The sequence below is a fragment of the Gymnoscopelus microlampas genome (genome assembly GCF_963454915.1).
Source record: "Gymnoscopelus microlampas genome assembly, chromosome: 17".
NCBI classification, from domain to species: domain Eukaryota; kingdom Metazoa; phylum Chordata; class Actinopteri; order Myctophiformes; family Myctophidae; genus Gymnoscopelus; species Gymnoscopelus microlampas.
In genome coordinates, this window is record NC_139954.1 from 49807407 (window position 1) to 49825861 (window position 18455).

Consider the following 18455-nt stretch of genomic DNA (forward strand, 5'->3'; position numbering starts at 1 on the left):
ATACACTGTGACAGTATAAAAGTAGATCTGTACTGTATGTGTATACACTGTGACAGTATAAAAGTAGATCTGTACTATATGTGTATACACTGTGACAGTATAAAAGTAGATCTGTACTGTATGTGTATACACTGTGACAGTATAAAAGTAGATCTGTACTGTATGTGTATAAACTGTGACAGTATAAAAGTAGATCTGTACTGTATGTGTATACACTGTGACAGTATAAAAGTAGATCTGTACTGTATGTGTATACACTGTGACAGTATAAAAGTAGATCTGTACTGTATGTGTATAAACTGTGACAGTATAAAAGTAGATCTGTACTGTATGTGTATACACTGTGACAGTATAAAAGTAGATCTGTACTGTATGTGTATACACTGTGACAGTATAAAAGTAGATCTGTACTGTATGTGTATACACTGTGACAGTATAAAAGTAGATCTGTACTATATGTGTATAAACTGTGACAGTATAAAAGTAGATCTGTACTGTATGTGTATACACTGTGACAGTATAAAAGTAGATCTGTACTATATGTGTATAAACTGTGACAGTATAAAAGTAGATCTGTACTATATGTGTATAAACTGTGACAGTATAAAAGTAGATCTGTACTGTATGTGTATACACTGTGACAGTATAAAAGTAGATCTGTACTATATGTGTATAAACTGTGACAGTATAAAAGTAGATCTGTACTGTATGTGTATAAACTGTGACAGTATAAAAGTAGATCTGTACTGTATGTGTATAAACTGTGACAGTATAAAAGTAGATCTGTACTATATGTGTATAAACTGTGACAGTATAAAAGTAGATCTGTACTGTATGTGTATAAACTGTGACAGTATAAAAGTAGATCTGTACTGTATGTGTATAAACTGTGACAGTATAAAAGTAGATCTGTACTGTATGTGTATAAACTGTGACAGTATAAAAGTAGATCTGTACTATATGTGTATAAACTGTGACAGTATAAAAGTAGATCTGTACTGCATGTGTATAAACTGTGACAGTATAAAAGTAGATCTGTACTGTATGTGTATACACTGTGACAGTATAAAAGTAGATCTGTACTGTATGTGTATAAACTGTGACAGTATAAAAGTAGATCTGTACTGTATGTGTATACACTGTGACAGTATAAAAGTAGATCTGTACTGTATGTGTATAAACTGTGACAGTATAAAAGTAGATCTGTACTGTATGTGTATACACTGTGACAGTATAAAAGTAGATCTGTACTGTATGTGTATACACTGTGACAGTATAAAAGTAGATCTGTACTATATGTGTATAAACTGTGACAGTATAAAAGTAGATCTGTACTATATGTGTATACACTGTGACAGTATAAAAGTAGATCTGTACTGTATGTGTATACACTGTGACAGTATAAAAGTAGATCTGTACTATATGTGTATAAACTGTGACAGTATAAAAGTAGATCTGTACTGTATGTGTATACACTGTGACAGTATAAAAGTAGATCTGTACTGTATGTGTATAAACTGTGACAGTATAAAAGTAGATCTGTACTATATGTGTATAAACTGTGACAGTATAAAAGTAGATCTGTACTATATGTGTATAAACTGTGACAGTATAAAAGTAGATCTGTACTGTATGTGTATAAACTGTGACAGTATAAAAGTAGATCTGTACTATATGTGTATAAACTGTGACAGTATAAAAGTAGATCTGTACTATATGTGTATACACTGTGACAGTATAAAAGTAGATCTGTACTGTATGTGTATACACTGTGACAGTATAAAAGTAGATCTGTACTGTATGTGTATACACTGTGACAGTATAAAAGTAGATCTGTACTGTATGTGTATAAACTGTGACAGTATAAAAGTAGATCTGTACTATATGTGTATAAACTGTGACAGTATAAAAGTAGATCTGTACTGTATGTGTATACACTGTGACAGTATAAAAGTAGATCTGTACTGTATGTGTATACACTGTGACAGTATAAAAGTAGATCTGTACTGTATGTGTATACACTGTGACAGTATAAAAGTAGATCTGTACTGTATGTGTATACACTGTGACAGTATAAAAGTAGATCTGTACTATATGTGTATAAACTGTGACAGTATAAAAGTAGATCTGTACTATATGTGTATAAACTGTGACAGTATAAAAGTAGATCTGTACTGTATGTGTATAAACTGTGACAGTATAAAAGTAGATCTGTACTATATGTGTATAAACTGTGACAGTATAAAAGTAGATCTGTACTGTATGTGTATACACTGTGACAGTATAAAAGTAGATCTGTACTGTATGTGTATACACTGTGACAGTATAAAAGTAGATCTGTACTGTATGTGTATACACTGTGACAGTATAAAAGTAGATCTGTACTGTATGTGTATACACTGTGACAGTATAAAAGTAGATCTGTACTGTATGTGTATAAACTGTGACAGTATAAAAGTAGATCTGTACTATATGTGTATAAACTGTGACAGTATAAAAGTAGATCTGTACTGTATGTGTATAAACTGTGACAGTATAAAAGTAGATCTGTACTATATGTGTATAAACTGTGACAGTATAAAAGTAGATCTGTACTATATGTGTATACACTGTGACAGTATAAAAGTAGATCTGTACTGTATGTGTATAAACTGTGACAGTATAAAAGTAGATCTGTACTATATGTGTATACACTGTGACAGTATAAAAGTAGATCTGTACTGTATGTGTATAAACTGTGACAGTATAAAAGTAGATCTGTACTGTATGTGTATAAACTGTGACAGTATAAAAGTAGATCTGTACTGTATGTGTATACACTGTGACAGTATAAAAGTAGATCTGTACTGTATGTGTATACACTGTGACAGTATAAAAGTAGATCTGTACTGTATGTGTATACACTGTGACAGTATAAAAGTAGATCTGTACTGTATGTGTATACACTGTGACAGTATAAAAGTAGATCTGTACTGTATGTGTATACACTGTGACAGTATAAAAGTAGATCTGTACTGTATGTGTATAAACTGTGACAGTATAAAAGTAGATCTGTACTGTATGTGTATACACTGTGACAGTATAAAAGTAGATCTGTACTGTATGTGTATACACTGTGACAGTATAAAAGTAGATCTGTACTGTATGTGTATACACTGTGACAGTATAAAAGTAGATCTGTACTGTATGTGTATACACTGTGACAGTATAAAAGTAGATCTGTACTGTATGTGTATAAACTGTGACAGTATAAAAGTAGATCTGTACTATATGTGTATAAACTGTGACAGTATAAAAGTAGATCTGTACTATATGTGTATAAACTGTGACAGTATAAAAGTAGATCTGTACTGTATGTGTATACACTGTGACAGTATAAAAGTAGATCTGTACTGTATGTGTATACACTGTGACAGTATAAAAGTAGATCTGTACTGTATGTGTATAAACTCTAAAAACACTGGTATTGGTCATTATAGTAACTTCTCAAAGTCCTTCTCTCTGCTGTTCAGCCGCAGAACAAGGACAGAGACGGCTCTTTTCACCTGCTTTTGTCCAGCTCCGCTTAGCCTCGCTGCCCTGCAGCAGCACACATAAGATAAGATTAGATTAGATAAGATAAGATAAGATAAACCTGTATTGATCCCCAGAGGGACACTCAGGTGTCAACACTGTCACAGTGACAATGGAACACAGGAGAAGTGTTTAGGGAAGAATAGGAGTCAAACTAAGTTAAAAAAAAGTGCTTCTCGGAGCACAGGTCTCCGCCAGGTCAGGTATGTTATTGTGGCCTCCTGGTGGCGCTATAATAGGCCAATGTGAAAAGGGTGCCATTCATTCTTAGGTCTTTCACGGCAATCAGACACTGCATTCATGATTTGAGGCATTTTGTTCCAAAAATGTGTTTTGCTAAATTAGACCTGCTGGTGGCGCTATAACAGGCCAATGTGAAAAGGGTGGCATTTCTTCCTTGGCCTAGTGGGAATGTGCGTGTGAAATTTCACGGAAGTCGCAAGCTGCGTGCATAGTTTGAGGCTTTTTGTTCAAAACGGACCAATCCTGCAAACTTTGGAAGCCAACCATAGGCAATGAGGATGGAATATGGGAAATCGGACAGATTCGTGTTGATCACATGACTATAGAGATACTGTGTACCGATTTGCATGACGTTTGGATAAAATCTGTAAGGAGTAATGTAAAAAAATGTGTTTTGCACAAATCGGCCTCCAGGTGGCGCTATAACAGGCCCATGTGAACAATTTGAGGCAGAGGTTCTGAATTGGCATCCAGGGAGTGTGTGTGCACAGTTTCGGAGCGACCGGGCCAACGGTGTCGGAGATTAGCTGCTAACACACAGACAGGACGGACACACGGACGGACGGAGGGTAAGACATACTCTCTCGCCATGCCTTCGGCCTGGTGGAGACAACTAATCTAAGATTCCATCAAAGACAAGAATTTTACACGACCCTCTCTGGCATTATATGTTTTTTAGTTTGAGCTGTTGGAAATAACAAGGCTAAAACTTGGTTGTTAAAGTCCAGATGAAAACAATATGACTGAAATAATTTGGATTGGCGTCAAATCGTGACGCCAAGAATGGGAATGGAATGGAGAATGGTGAGATAGCAGAATATTCCCAGCCCTAATGAGGAGCTACAAAAGGAGGATGAGGTAGAGTCTGAGTTGAGTTCAGACTGATTTGGGAAACTTTAGAGAGAGTCTGCTGTCCTTACTGAAGGAGAAGGTCATCCAACAGCCTGGGAGCCAGGAGGAGTGGAGGAGAAGAGTCCAGGTCGCTTAATGTGTGGGCCAGGGTGTCATGTCAGAGGGAAGGGAAGGACAGACCTCCTGTGTTAGCTGAAGACGTGTGTGGAAGGAGGTGTAAAGGAGGTGTAAAGGAGGCCCCGTGCCCTTGATTGCCTTGTAGGTCATCAACTGTTTTGAATTGGTTGCGGGCAGCAACCAGAAGCCACTATAGTGGGCAGACTACCCCTTCCTCACTCCTCCCATTGTTGTCTCCACCAGGCCAAAAGGCATGGCGAGAGAGTATGTTTTACCCTCCGTCCGTCCGTCCGAGTGTGTGTCTGTGTGTCCTGTCCGTGTGTTAGCAGCTAATCTCCGGCACCGTTGGCCCGGTCGCTGCGAAACTGTGCACACACAATCCCTGGATGCCAATTCAGAACCTCTGCCTCAAATTTTTCACATGGGCCTGTTATAGCACCACCTGGAGGCCGATTTGTGCAAAACCCATTTTTGAGCGGTGTAGCCGCTCCTATAAGTGGGTTTGGGACCCATCCGTAGCGAATGTTTTTCTTTCCGTCGTGAAAATTTGTCTTTCGCTGTACTGTGGATTGGCTGATTAGTATTCAGACCCTTTGCTCAGTACTGTGATTGGCTAGCGAGACGCATGACAAAATGAATAACTCATAAATATCACCACTCACTTAAAAAAATATACTTTTTTTTTTTAAGTGAGCTTCCATCACTGTGATGACCACTGTTGTTTTTAAATAGCACCGCTCACTTCACACTGGGTGTGATTTGTTTATATTACTCCTACAGATTTTATCCAAACGTCATGCAAATCGGTACACAGTACCTCTATAGTCATGTGATCAACACGGATCTGTCCGATTTCCCATATTCCATCCTCATTGGCTAAGGTTGACTTTAGACAGGAGGGATTTCAGAAAAAAGGCCTTCTATAAGGAGGTTAGAGGCATTTGGGGGTAAAAGTTGGGAACAAGGCCATTTTACATAATTCAAGGGTGCTGAATCAGAAAAACACTGTTCCCAAGCAAAATTCTTAGTGCTTAACCTCCTAATTTGCATATCAAAATGGCTGCCGATTTTGAAGTATTTCTTAAATAACTCTATAACAAAGCAATCAAATCTGACAAATAAAGTGTATATATTTATATTCTGAGGGTCAGACAATGTGTGGAAGGTATTTATAATGTAATAAATGTAAATAATGTAAATAAATATGCAAATTAGAGGCTACTATTACAGAAAACGGTTTCGTACTTAAAGTGATCCATCCGCATCCCCCTTATTTTATTTTATTTCTACTTATCTGTATTTTTACCATCCTTAAGATATCTAAAATACATATTTAGATCATGGAAAAATCCTGGTACATTTGGCCCCTGATGACCAAAAAATAAATTGCCCCCATGTATAACTCACCCCCTGAATGAGTTAGAGCCACAGAACTGGTACTGATAACTGAACACAAACTACTTTCAACACAACTATATAGAGTGGGATGGGGATGGCTATAGGTACACTTAGACGGCCAACAGGGACTAGCTGAAATGTATTAAGCCCCGCCCCTCTGTGTTCCTATTGGCTGGGCTTTAAACAGCCATAACTCCAATTCCCAGCATCGAAAACCTATGAAACCTCCTAGATGCGCTTAGACGGCCAACAGGGAAAGGCTGAAATTGTTTAAGCTATGTAGCCTAACTTTTCAGTTGATTGCCATACAGGCTTGTGTCCCCCCCCCACCCCCGATGGGCCCTGCCTAGTACAGCCTAGTCCAGCCTATTACTGCCTAGTCCTAGGACTAGGCTAGACCTGGGTGTACTAGGCTTTACTGTACTAGACTCTGCTGGGCTCTAATAGTCTGTTTTCAGCTCTAGCAGGCTTTGCTAGGCTGTACTTGGCTTTATTAGGCTATAGAAGGCAGTACTTTACTTTGGCCTACAAATGTTCATGCAAAACTATTGGTGGTGCACACACAAACTATTGCCCGTGTACACAGTGGTTAATCCCAATGGTCTGAGTATCTACAGGGCTGACAAGGGACTAGCACAGCCTAGTACAACCTAATAGAGCCTAGTACAACCTAGTCTTAACTAGTCCAGTCTGTTCCATGCTAGTATAGCCTACAGTATATCGCCGTCCCCTAGTCTGTTCCATCAAAAGGCTGGACTAGGCTAGACCTGGGTGTACTAGGCTTTGATGTTGTAGTCTCTACTGGTCTCTAATAGACTGTTTTAAATTCCAGTAGGCTGTGCTGGTCTGTACAATGCTATATTAGGCTGTACAAGGCAGATCTGTACTATGGTCTACAAAGGTTCATGCAAAACTATTGCTTGTGCACACACAAGCTATTGCCCGTGTTCACAGTGGTTAGTCCCAATGGTCTGAGTATCTACAGGGCTGGCAAGAGCCTAGGACAGCCTAATAGAGCCTAGTATAGTCTAGTACAGCCTAGTACAGCCTAATCTATCCTAGTCCAGCCTTATCAGTCCTAGCATAGCCTTGTACCCCCTCCCCTATTCTGTTCTCCCAAAAGGCTGGACTAGTCATGGGTGTACTAGGTTGTACTATACTAGACTCTACTGGTCTATAATAGGCTGTTTTAAGCTCTAGTAGGCTGTGCTAGGCTGTACTAGGCTCTATTAGGCTGTGCAAGGCAGATCTGTACTATGGTCTACAAAGGTTCATGCAAAACTATTGCTCGTGCACACACAAGCTATTGCCCGTGTACACAGTGGTTAGTCCCTATGGGTTGAGGATCTACAGGGCTGACAAGAGCATAGTACAGCCTAATATAGCCTATTAGAGTCTAGTACAGCCTAGTACAGCCTCATCTATCCTAGTCCAGCCTTATCAGTCCTAGCATAGCCTGGTACCCCCTCCCCTATTATGTTCTCCCACCAGGCTGGACTAGGCTAGACCTGGGTGTACTAGGTTTTACTGTACTAGTCTCTGCTGGGCTCTAATGGTCTGCTTTCAGCTCTAGCAGCCTTTGCTAGGCTTTACTGGGCTCTATTAGGCTATAGAAGGCAGTACTTTACTTTGGCCTACAAATGTTCATGCAAAACTATTTCTCGTGCAAACACAAGCTATTGCCCGTGTACACAGTGGTTAGTCCCTATGGGTTGAGGATCTACAGGGCGGACAAGAGCCTAGTACAGCCTAATAGAGCCTATTAGAGTCTAGTACAGCCTATTACAACCTAGTCTAGCCTAGTCAGGCCTGTTCCATGCTAGTATAGCCTATACCACCCTCCCCTAGTCTGTTCTCCCAAAAGGCTGGACTAGTCTTGGATGTACTAGGCTGTACAGTACTAGACTCTACTGGTCTCTAATAGGCTTTTTAGCGGCTCTAGCCGCTCTATACCTGACTTTGTCCGTGTGCGTCAACGTTCTGATTGGTCAGGTGCGTCAACAAAGTGATTGGTCAAGCTTCACGCGACACATGGCTATAAACACATTATAAACACATATCGATGACAAAATGTATCAAAGGCGCCGCTACCTTCACACAGGGTGTGATTTTTTAATCTCTAGTAGGCTTTGCTAGGCTGTACTAGGCTATATTAGGCTGTACAAGGCAGATCTGTACTATGGTCTACAAAGGTTCATGCAAAACTATTGCTCGTGCACACACAAGCTATGGCCTGTGTACACAGTGGTTAGTGCCTATGGTCTGAGTATCTACAGGGCTGACAAGGGACTAGTAAAGCCTACTAGAGCGTATTAGAGTCTAGTACAACCTAGTACAACCTACTCTAGCCTAGTCCAACCTGTTCCATGCTAGTATAGCCTATAGAAATGATTTCATGTGCATGCCATAAGCAATGCACAACACGTCGTTGCAAATGCCGGAAATCTGGGTTACGATGCACAGCCATGTGTGCATGTCAGCAACGGAGTGATGATCAACCTCCTTGTATGAATGTGGTCTAGTGTCTAGACTTTCGTTCAACAATGGCCAATACAGTATCTTTAGAGTACTAAACCGTTATCTGTTATGGGGGCCGCTATTTTGCATATTTCGGAGTAGGCTGATTATTATATTATATTATATTATCATATTATATTACTTACAAATTCTTTACTCACATTGTAGAAACTGTAGACACTTCATTTGTCAATTTTGCTTGCCTGGCCACAGAGTTATTGAAGATAAAGGTGCGAATTTGCCAATTTGGCAGCCATTCAGATATGCAGATTAGAAGGTCAAAAACTAAACATTTAGCATGGGGAAAAAGTATGTATTTTAGATGTCCTAAGGATGGCAAAAATACAGATAATTAGGAACAAAATAAGGGGGATGCACCTTTTGCACCGTTTGAGTACTACGGTACATCATTTTATGTAATGGTGGCCTCTAATTTGCATATTTATTTACATTTATTTACATTTATTACATTACAAATATCTTCCACACATTGTATGACCCTCAGAACATAAATATATACACTTTATTTGTCAGATTTGCTTGCTTTGTTATAGAGTTGTTTAAGAAATACTTCAAAATCGGCAGCCATTTTGATATGCAAATTAGGAGGTTAAGCACTAAGAATTTTGCTTGGGAACAGTGTTTTTCTGATTCAGCACCCTTGAATTATGTAAAATGGCCTTGTTCCCGACTTTTACCCCCAAATGCCTCTAACAATCACATATTTCAGAAATCCCACCGGTCTACTTCCAAAATTTGCAGGATTGGTCCGTTTTGAACAAAATGCCTCAAATCATGAACGCAGCTTGCGATTTCCGTGAAATTTCACACACACATTCCCACTAGGCCAAGGAAGAAATGCCACCCTTTTTCACATTGGCCTGTTATAGCGCCACCAGCAGGTCTCATTTAGCAAAACACATTTTTGGAACAAAATGCCTCAAATCATGAATGCAGTGTCCGATTGCCGTGAACGACCTAAGAATAAATAGCACCCTTTTCACATTGGCCTATTATAGCGCCACCAGGAGGCCACAATAATGTACCTGACCTGGCGGAGACCTGTGCTCCGAGGAGCACTTTTTCTAGTTTACTAGTGTGGTAGCTTATATGTGTTTACATTCTCAGAGATAGTTAGTACTGTATACTACTTTTGTTCTAAGTGATTGTTTGTAAACTACATTTGTACATTGTCTAATGCAAGGGTTCCCAAACTTTTCAGACGGCGACCCCCCAAAATATTTTTATATATATAAATATTTCAACCCCCACCTTGACAAGCACTTGGAATTGTAGACATTACATTTTGACTCAGATACCACAGATAAATATTGTGAAAATAGCTGATCTACAAGCTCACAACGCCTCGTTGTAGATCGGCTATTTTCACAATGGATTCATGGGTTTTTTTTTTTTTTTTGTCGCATTTAAAAGACAATAATTTGATGACCGGCATCGGTTCTGGAGGGTAGGAGACACAAAGAGTCTCCTTTGTCTCTCCTACCGGAACCACTGTTTACCGGTCCGCTGGTCATCAAATATTGTCTTAGGAATGAGATAAAAACTAATAAATAACCATGAATTCAAGTCTCCATGGGGTGACTAATACATAGGAAGTGAACTATCCCTTTAACGGGACAGACTAATCCATAGGGGAAAAAAGTCTTCAACAGTTTTACTTTCAAAATCTTTCAAAAAAGGAGCAAAGAATAGCAGATCTACAAGCTCACAATGCAGGTTTAGTATAGTGTTTACTGTAAGTGGTTATGGCATTGTTGTTTTGTTTTACAAATGGTGAAGCAACCCTCTGTAAGAGAGGTGGGGGGGGCTGTGCAGAGTGGTGCATGGACCCCAACACAAACAACCCTCTGTAAGAGAGGTGGGGGGGGCTGTGCAGAGTGGTGCATGGACCCCAACACAAACAACTCTCTGTAAGAGAGGTGGGGGGGCTGTGCAGAGTGGTGCATGAACCCCAACACAAACAACCAGAGGGCAAAAACACTCTTCAGACTCAAACATTGTATTAAAACAAGGCTAAACAAAGTCCAGGGGAACATCTAAGCAGGAGGATCACAAACACAGCAGGCTGTAACAGAGCAAACAGAATGATATAAATAAAGAATACAGGTCTAACCGTAACAGAGCAAACAGAATGATATAAATAAAGCCAAATACAAAAAAAACTCATGCTTTAAACCGTTCAAAACGGGAACGCATCTGTGTAACCACTTTTCTTTTTAAGGGAACTCAAATCTTCGCTCCTCGGGGTCCCTGCCTGGAACAACATATTTTGAGATGGGGGTCCACGGCCAAATACATATCATTTTGGGGGTCCTTGACATGTAGAACCACTGCTATTATAGTAACATAGGTTTTTCAGAAAACTGTTTAGAAGATATTTGTAGAATCCCCCTGAAGCAAAGATTTGAGTTAAAATGTTCGCTTAAATTTGTACAAGCTCAGAGCTTGTAGATCTGCTATCGTTGAATAGCCAAAGAAATATTAAAATGAAACAGATTCTTTCCCGTCTTAATGGATTAATACGAACTGGCAGACACGGAGGAATATGAGTCCAGCTTTTATCCACTGGTTTCCATGAGGCCTTATTATTATTATGATGCCTTATTATCATGAGGCCTTATTGTCTCCACCAGGCCGAAAGGCATGGCGAGAGAGTATGTTTTCCACCCCGTCCGTCCGTCCGTCCGTGTGTGTGTGTGTCCGTCCGTCTGTGACCAGCTAATCTCCGGCACCGTTGTCTTGATCGTAGCGAAACTGTGCACACACACTCCCTGGATGCCAATTCAGAACCTTTACCCCAATTTTTTCTCATGGGCCTTTTATAGCGCCACCAGGAGGCCGATTTGTGCAAAACATATTTTTTGACAGTACTCCTACAGATTTTGTCCAAAAATCACGCAAATCGGTACACAGTATCTCTGTAGTCATTAAACGAAACGGGTCTTTCAGATTTCTCATATTCCATCCTGATTGGCTAAAAATGTCTTCCAAAGTTTGCAGGAGTGCTCCGTTTTGAACAAAATGCCTCAAATCATGAACACAGCATGCAATTTCCGTGACATTTTGCACGCTCATTCCCATTAGGCCGAGGAAGAACTACCATTTGATTTTTTTCAAATCAGCCTCATGGTGGCGCTATAACAGGCCGATTCGTGTTTTTACCTATAATTGCACTGATCTGTGTAAAACTTTGTATGCACACTCCCTAGAGGTCAAGGAAAAACCTTTGCCCTGTATTTGTCACATCTGCCTTTTATAGCGCCACCAGGAGGCCGACTTATGTAAAACACATTATTTTATACTACTCCTTCCAATTTTATCCAAATTTCACGCAAATCGGTACATATGATCTCTATAGTCATGTGATCACGACGGATGTGTTTGATTTTTCATATTCCATACTGATTGGCTAAGATTGACATCTAAAGTTTGCATTATTGCCTTGTTTTGAACAAAATTCCACAAATCATGAACGCACCGTCCAATTGCGCTCAAACTTTGCACGCTCAATTCACACTATGTTGAGGAACAAATGCCACCCTTTTAACATTGGCCTGTTATAGCGCCACCAGCAGGTCTAATTTAGCAAAACCAATGTTTTTAACAAAATGCCTCAAATCATGAATGCTGTCAGGGTCCAATTGTCGTGCAAGGCCACGAACAAATGGTACCCTTTTCACATTGGCCTATTATAGCGCCACCAGGAGGCCACAATAGCTTACCTGACCTGGCGGAGACCTGTGCTCCGAGGAGCACTTTTTCTAGTTATTATTTTATCCACTGGTTTCCATGAGGCCTTTGAGCCTCATTGAGCATCATTTCTGCTTGTCATTCATTCAATTCATCTGAGCGATCCGTGTGTCAGTCAATAATCATGTGTAAACACAAGCTGACAGAAATCCAAAGGGGTTTATTATGTATTTATGTATTAGTCTGCTGTTATACCTTCTTCAGAGATTTGGGATTGGAACTGAGAAAACGCTTCAGTGCTTTGGCGGACTCTACAGAAGAGGTCCCAGATATCAACAGCAAGTGGGAGGCCATCAAAAAGGTCTATGTAGAGTCAGCCACCAAGGTCCTTGGCTACAGAAAGAAAAATAACAAGGAATGGCTAACTCCTGGAACCTGGCAGAAAATAGAGGAACGTAAACAACTGAAGGCCAAGATGCTGAGCACCAAATCACCCAGGCTCCTAGAACGGGTCCAAAATGCCTACAAAGAGAAGGACAGACAAGTGAAGAAGAGTGCCAAAAGTGACAAGAGGGCCTTTGTAGAGGATTTAGCAGATAAAGCAGAGCAAGCTGCTGCAAGGGGCGAAATGAGTACGATCTACAACATCACAAAGAAACTCAGCGGCAAGTACACCAGCCAGTCAACCCCTGTCAGAGACAAGGATGGCACCATCCTCAGGACAGAGCACGAACAGGCCGCAAGATGGGTACAACATTTCAGCGAAGTACTCAACTGTCCAGAGCCAGATGACCCTGCTAACCCTCCACCAGCAGAAGATGTCCCCAACATCGACACCAGTCTCCCAACCCATGAAGAGGTAAAGCGTGCTATCCAAGCAATGAAGGGTGGGAAAGCTGCCGGCCTAGATTCCATCCATGCCGAGATGCTGAAAGCTGACCTTACCACTTCAACAAAGGTGCTCACGGAACTCTTCAGAAACATCTGGGAAGAGGAAATAATACCTGAAGATTGGGACAAGGGCCTGATTGTTAAACTGCCCAAAAAAGGCAACCTCCAAAACTGTGACAACTGGCGGGGGATCACACTGCTGTCAATACCATCTAAAGTCTTTTGTAGGATTCTACTCGGCAGAATTGAAGCCGCAGTCGACCAAAACCTGAGACAGGAACAGGCAGGGTTCAGGAGAGGGAGGGGCTGCACAGACCAGATCTTTGCTCTGAAGAACATCCTCGAGCAGTGTGTAGAATGGAACGCCCCACTGCACATCAATTTCATAGACTTTCGGAAAGCCTTTGACAGCCTGCATCGTGACACCCTATGGAAGATCGCAAGAACATATGGAATTCCTCCAAAAATGGTCTCGCTGATAGGGATGTTCTACCGTCACTTTGAATGTAGTGTCATCGTCAATGGAAAACCATCTGAGCGCTTCAACGTAGAGTCTGGTGTGCGGCAAGGGTGCACCATGTCTCCCATCCTCTTCCTGATGGCCATTGACTGGGTGATGAGGAAGACCACGGCCGATAAACAAAGGGGCATCCAGTGGACTTTGTTCTCCCAACTCGAGGACCTAGACTTTGCTGATGACCTTGCTGTTCTCTCCTCCAAATATATCCACCTGCAGGAGAAAACTGACAGACTAAACCAATATGCTAAACAAACAGGGTTGAACATCAATGGTTCCAAAACACAAGTGATGTGCATTAATGCCACTCCAGATGCACCAATCATTGTGAATGGGGAAACCCTCGACTTTGTCGAAGATTTCACCTACCTGGGAAGTCTTGTCAGCAAGGACAACGCAACAAAAAAGGACATCAGAGCAAGGCTAGGGAAGGCTCACGGTGTTTTTGCAAGGCTCCATCCTATCTGGAAGTCGAAGCAGTACAGCCTAAAAACAAAGGTCCGACTGTACAACAGTAACGTAAAATCAGTGCTGATGTATGGCTCGGAATGCTGGCGTGTGACAACACTGGACATGAATAAGATCAGTGCCTTCCACAATGGATGTCTCCGTAAAATCTGCCGCATCTTCTGGCCTGAGAAGATCTCAAATAAAGAGCTGCACAGAATGACCAGGTGCTCCAGTGTCGTGTCTGAACTCAAACGCCGCCGTCTACGATGGCTGGGACATGTGCTCCGAATGACCCAGGAGCGAATCCCAAAGGTTGCACTGAGATGGACCCCAGTGGGGAAAAGGAGTCAAGGTCGACCCAAAACCACCTGGCGACGAACCGTGACAGCTGAGCTTCAGGAGATGAACCTTACGTGGGGCGAGGCACAACATGCAGCACAAGACAGGTCCCGATGGAGGCAGATCGTCGAAGCCTTATGTCCCACTTGGGACGAAGAGGATTAAGTAAGTTAAGTAAGTATACCTTCTGTGATCAGTGGTTTATATTATATTATATTATATTATATATTTATTAGTCTGCGTTATTTATACCTTCTGTGATCAGTGGTTTAGTGATCAGTGGTTTAGTGATCAGTGGTTTAGTGATCAGTGGTTTAGTGATCAGTGGTTTATATGATCAGTGGTTTATATGATCAATGGTTTAGTGATCAGTGGTTTAGTGATCAGTGGTTTATATGATCAGTGGTTTATATTATCAGTGGTTTAGTGATCAGTGGTTTAGTGATCAGTGGTTTAGTGATCAGTGGTTTAGTGATCAGTGGTTTATATTATCAGTGGTTTAGTGATCAGTGGTTTAGTGATCAGTGGTTTAGTGAAGATGATGTTAAAGAGTGGCCTTGTATCTCACAAGACATGGGTTCTATCAGCAATGACAGCTGTCAATCAGACATCGGGCTGTACTACCTGTAGTCATGCAGCTTCATTTCATTGTAAGTTTAGTGAAGAAAATACTATAGGACTACGACTTATCCTACATGTTATACATATTCCTCCACACAGTCTTATCCTACATGTTATAGATATATAACATGTTATAGATATTCCTCACACAGACTTATCCTACATGTTATAGATATTCCTCCATACAGACTTATCCTACATGTTATAGATATTCCTCACACAGACTTATCCTACATGTTATAGATATTCCTCCATACAGACTTATCCTACATGTTATAGATATTCCTCCATACAGACTTATCCTACATGTTATAGATATTCCTCACACAGACTTATCCTACATGTTATAGATATTCCTCCATACAGACTTATCCTACATGTTATAGATATTCCTCCATACAGACTTATCCTACATGTTATAGATATTCCTCACACAGACTTATCCTACATGTTATAGATATTCCTCCATACAGACTTATCCTACATGTTATAGATATTCCTCCAAACAGACTTATCCTACATGTTATAGATATTCCTCACACAGACTTATCCTACATGTTATAGATATTCCTCCACACAGACTTATCCTACATGTTATAGATATTCCTCCACACAGACTTATCCTACATGTTATAGATATTCCTCCAAACAGACTTATCCTACATGTTATAGATATTCCTCACACAGACTTATCCTACATGTTATAGATATTCCTCACACAGACTTATCCTACATGTTATAGATATTCCTCACACAGACTTATCCTACATGTTATAGATATTCCTCCATACAGACTTATCCTACATGTTATAGATATCCTCCACACAGACTTATCCTACATGTTATAGATATTCCTCACACAGACTTATCCTACATGTTATAGATATTCCTCACAGACTTATCCTACATGTTATAGATATTCCTCCATACAGACTTATCCTACATGTTATAGATATTCATCCATACAGACTTATCCTACATGTTAAAGATATTCCTCACACAGACTTATCCTACATGTTATACATATTCCTCACACAGACTTATCCTACATGTTATAGATATTCCTCCATACAGACTTATCCTACATGTTATAGATATTCCTCCACACAGACTTATCCTACATGTTATAGATATTCCTCACACAGACTTATCCTACATGTTATAGATATTCCTCACACAGACTTATCCTACATGTTATAGATATTCCTCCATACAGACTTATCCTACATGTTATAGATATTCCTCCACACAGACTTATCCTACATGTTATAGATATTCCTCACACAGACTTATCCTACATGTTATAGATATTCCTCACACAGACTTATCCTACATGTTATAGATATTCCTCACACAGACTTATCCTACATGTTATAGATATTCCTCCACACAGACTTATCCTACATGTTATAGATATTCCTCCACACAGACTTATCATAGCAGCAGCACACCATTGGCCCCATTTAGAACTAACCTCACACTAACCTAACGGTCAGAATAATGGGATGTCAGAGTTATGAGTGACTCCACGTTGGGTCCATTTAGGTAATAATGACTAGATATTTCCTTCATCGTAGGATTTAACAACAACAACAACGTGTCTCTGAAGCACTGTGACCACTGTAACTCCACCTCTTTCCTCGTGTATTGTTTATTACGGATCCCATTAGTCTCACCACAGTGAACACTACTCTTCCTGGGGTCCAAACATTCACACTTTACAATCCAATTAAAATGTAATAATACAACAGATTGGTATTGTATTGACGATTGCTTCTGGGGTGTCCTTTGAAGAAACTTATTTTGAGACGGGGGTCGGCGACCAAATCCATATCATTTAGGGGGGGTCCCTGACATGAATAAGTTTGAGAACCACTGATATTATAGCAACATAAGTTTTTCAGAAAACTGTTTGGATTTAGAAGATATTTTGTAGAATCCCCAGAAGCAAAGATTTGAGTTAAAATGTTTGCTTTAAAAAATCCTGGTTCAGTTGGGTCTATATCTGCACTCAGACAGAAAATGAGCTCTAAAATGCTCCGGTGACTCAAGAGGTCCATTTAAGTGTGGCAGACAGACAGTGTAAAAGTACAGCCAGTGAATGAAATAGCCACCAACATGCTCCTGACATTAATTCAGTCACACTTCAGGCATTCAGCAGATCTGCTCTTATTCAGACAGACTTAGCGCCCTATTTTATTACCCATCATCCCTAAACTTCTATAGGCAATTTTCAAAAACATTTTCAAAGACACTGAAGACCGTAGACATACGTCTGTCTACGTGTCTGCAAGTAAACACACCTATCATCCAGAGGTACTGTACCTTAAGTACAATGTTGAGGTATTTTTACTTTGCTGGAGTATTTCCAGTTTACATCTCGGAGGCAAATATTGTACTTTTACTCCACAACTTTCGTTACTAGTTACCTAGATTAGATTTGGATTATTATTACAAAACATACCACTTAACCACTTCAGCCCTATATATTTTGGCCATTTGAAAATAGCAGATCTACAAGCTCACAATGCGTCGCATCTAGAGAGATCTGCTATTTTCAAAAAACGTTTATTGAACTTGGGACATTCTGCACAATGAGTACTTTTACTTTTGGTACTTAAACTATATTTTGATGCCAATACTTTTGTACTTTTACTCAAGTCAATTTTGAATAGTGGACTTTCACTTGTAACAGAGTAATTTTACATCGTGGTATTGATACTTTTACTTAGGTAGAAAATGTGAGTATCTTTTTCCACCACTGCCAACCAAATAACATAACTAGCATCGTTCTGTCTATAATATAATAATATAATAATAGCTAGAAAATGTGCTCCTCGGAACACAGGTCTCCGCCAGTACTGTTCCTGATTAATCCTGTCGTACCTCACTTCAAAAGATATAAATGATCTTTTGAAGTGACACACCTATTTATAGAGCTCTATTTCATCATGCGTCTCGCTAGCCAATCAAAGCACACCCTTTCAACATATTGTCACGTGTCACGTGAAGCTTGACCAATGTTAGCTTGGTGGACACACGGAAGGACGAGAACTAAAACATAGTCATAGTCTCGGAGACAATAATAAATACAGCAGGAAGTGCAGCAGACTCAAATATCATTTATGACCAAACAATGTCTTAGTTTCTTCACGCCGATCATGTCAGCTGATGTTCTGTAAAATAATATCACCCCCCCTCCCCCTCCCCCCCATACAGTGTGCTG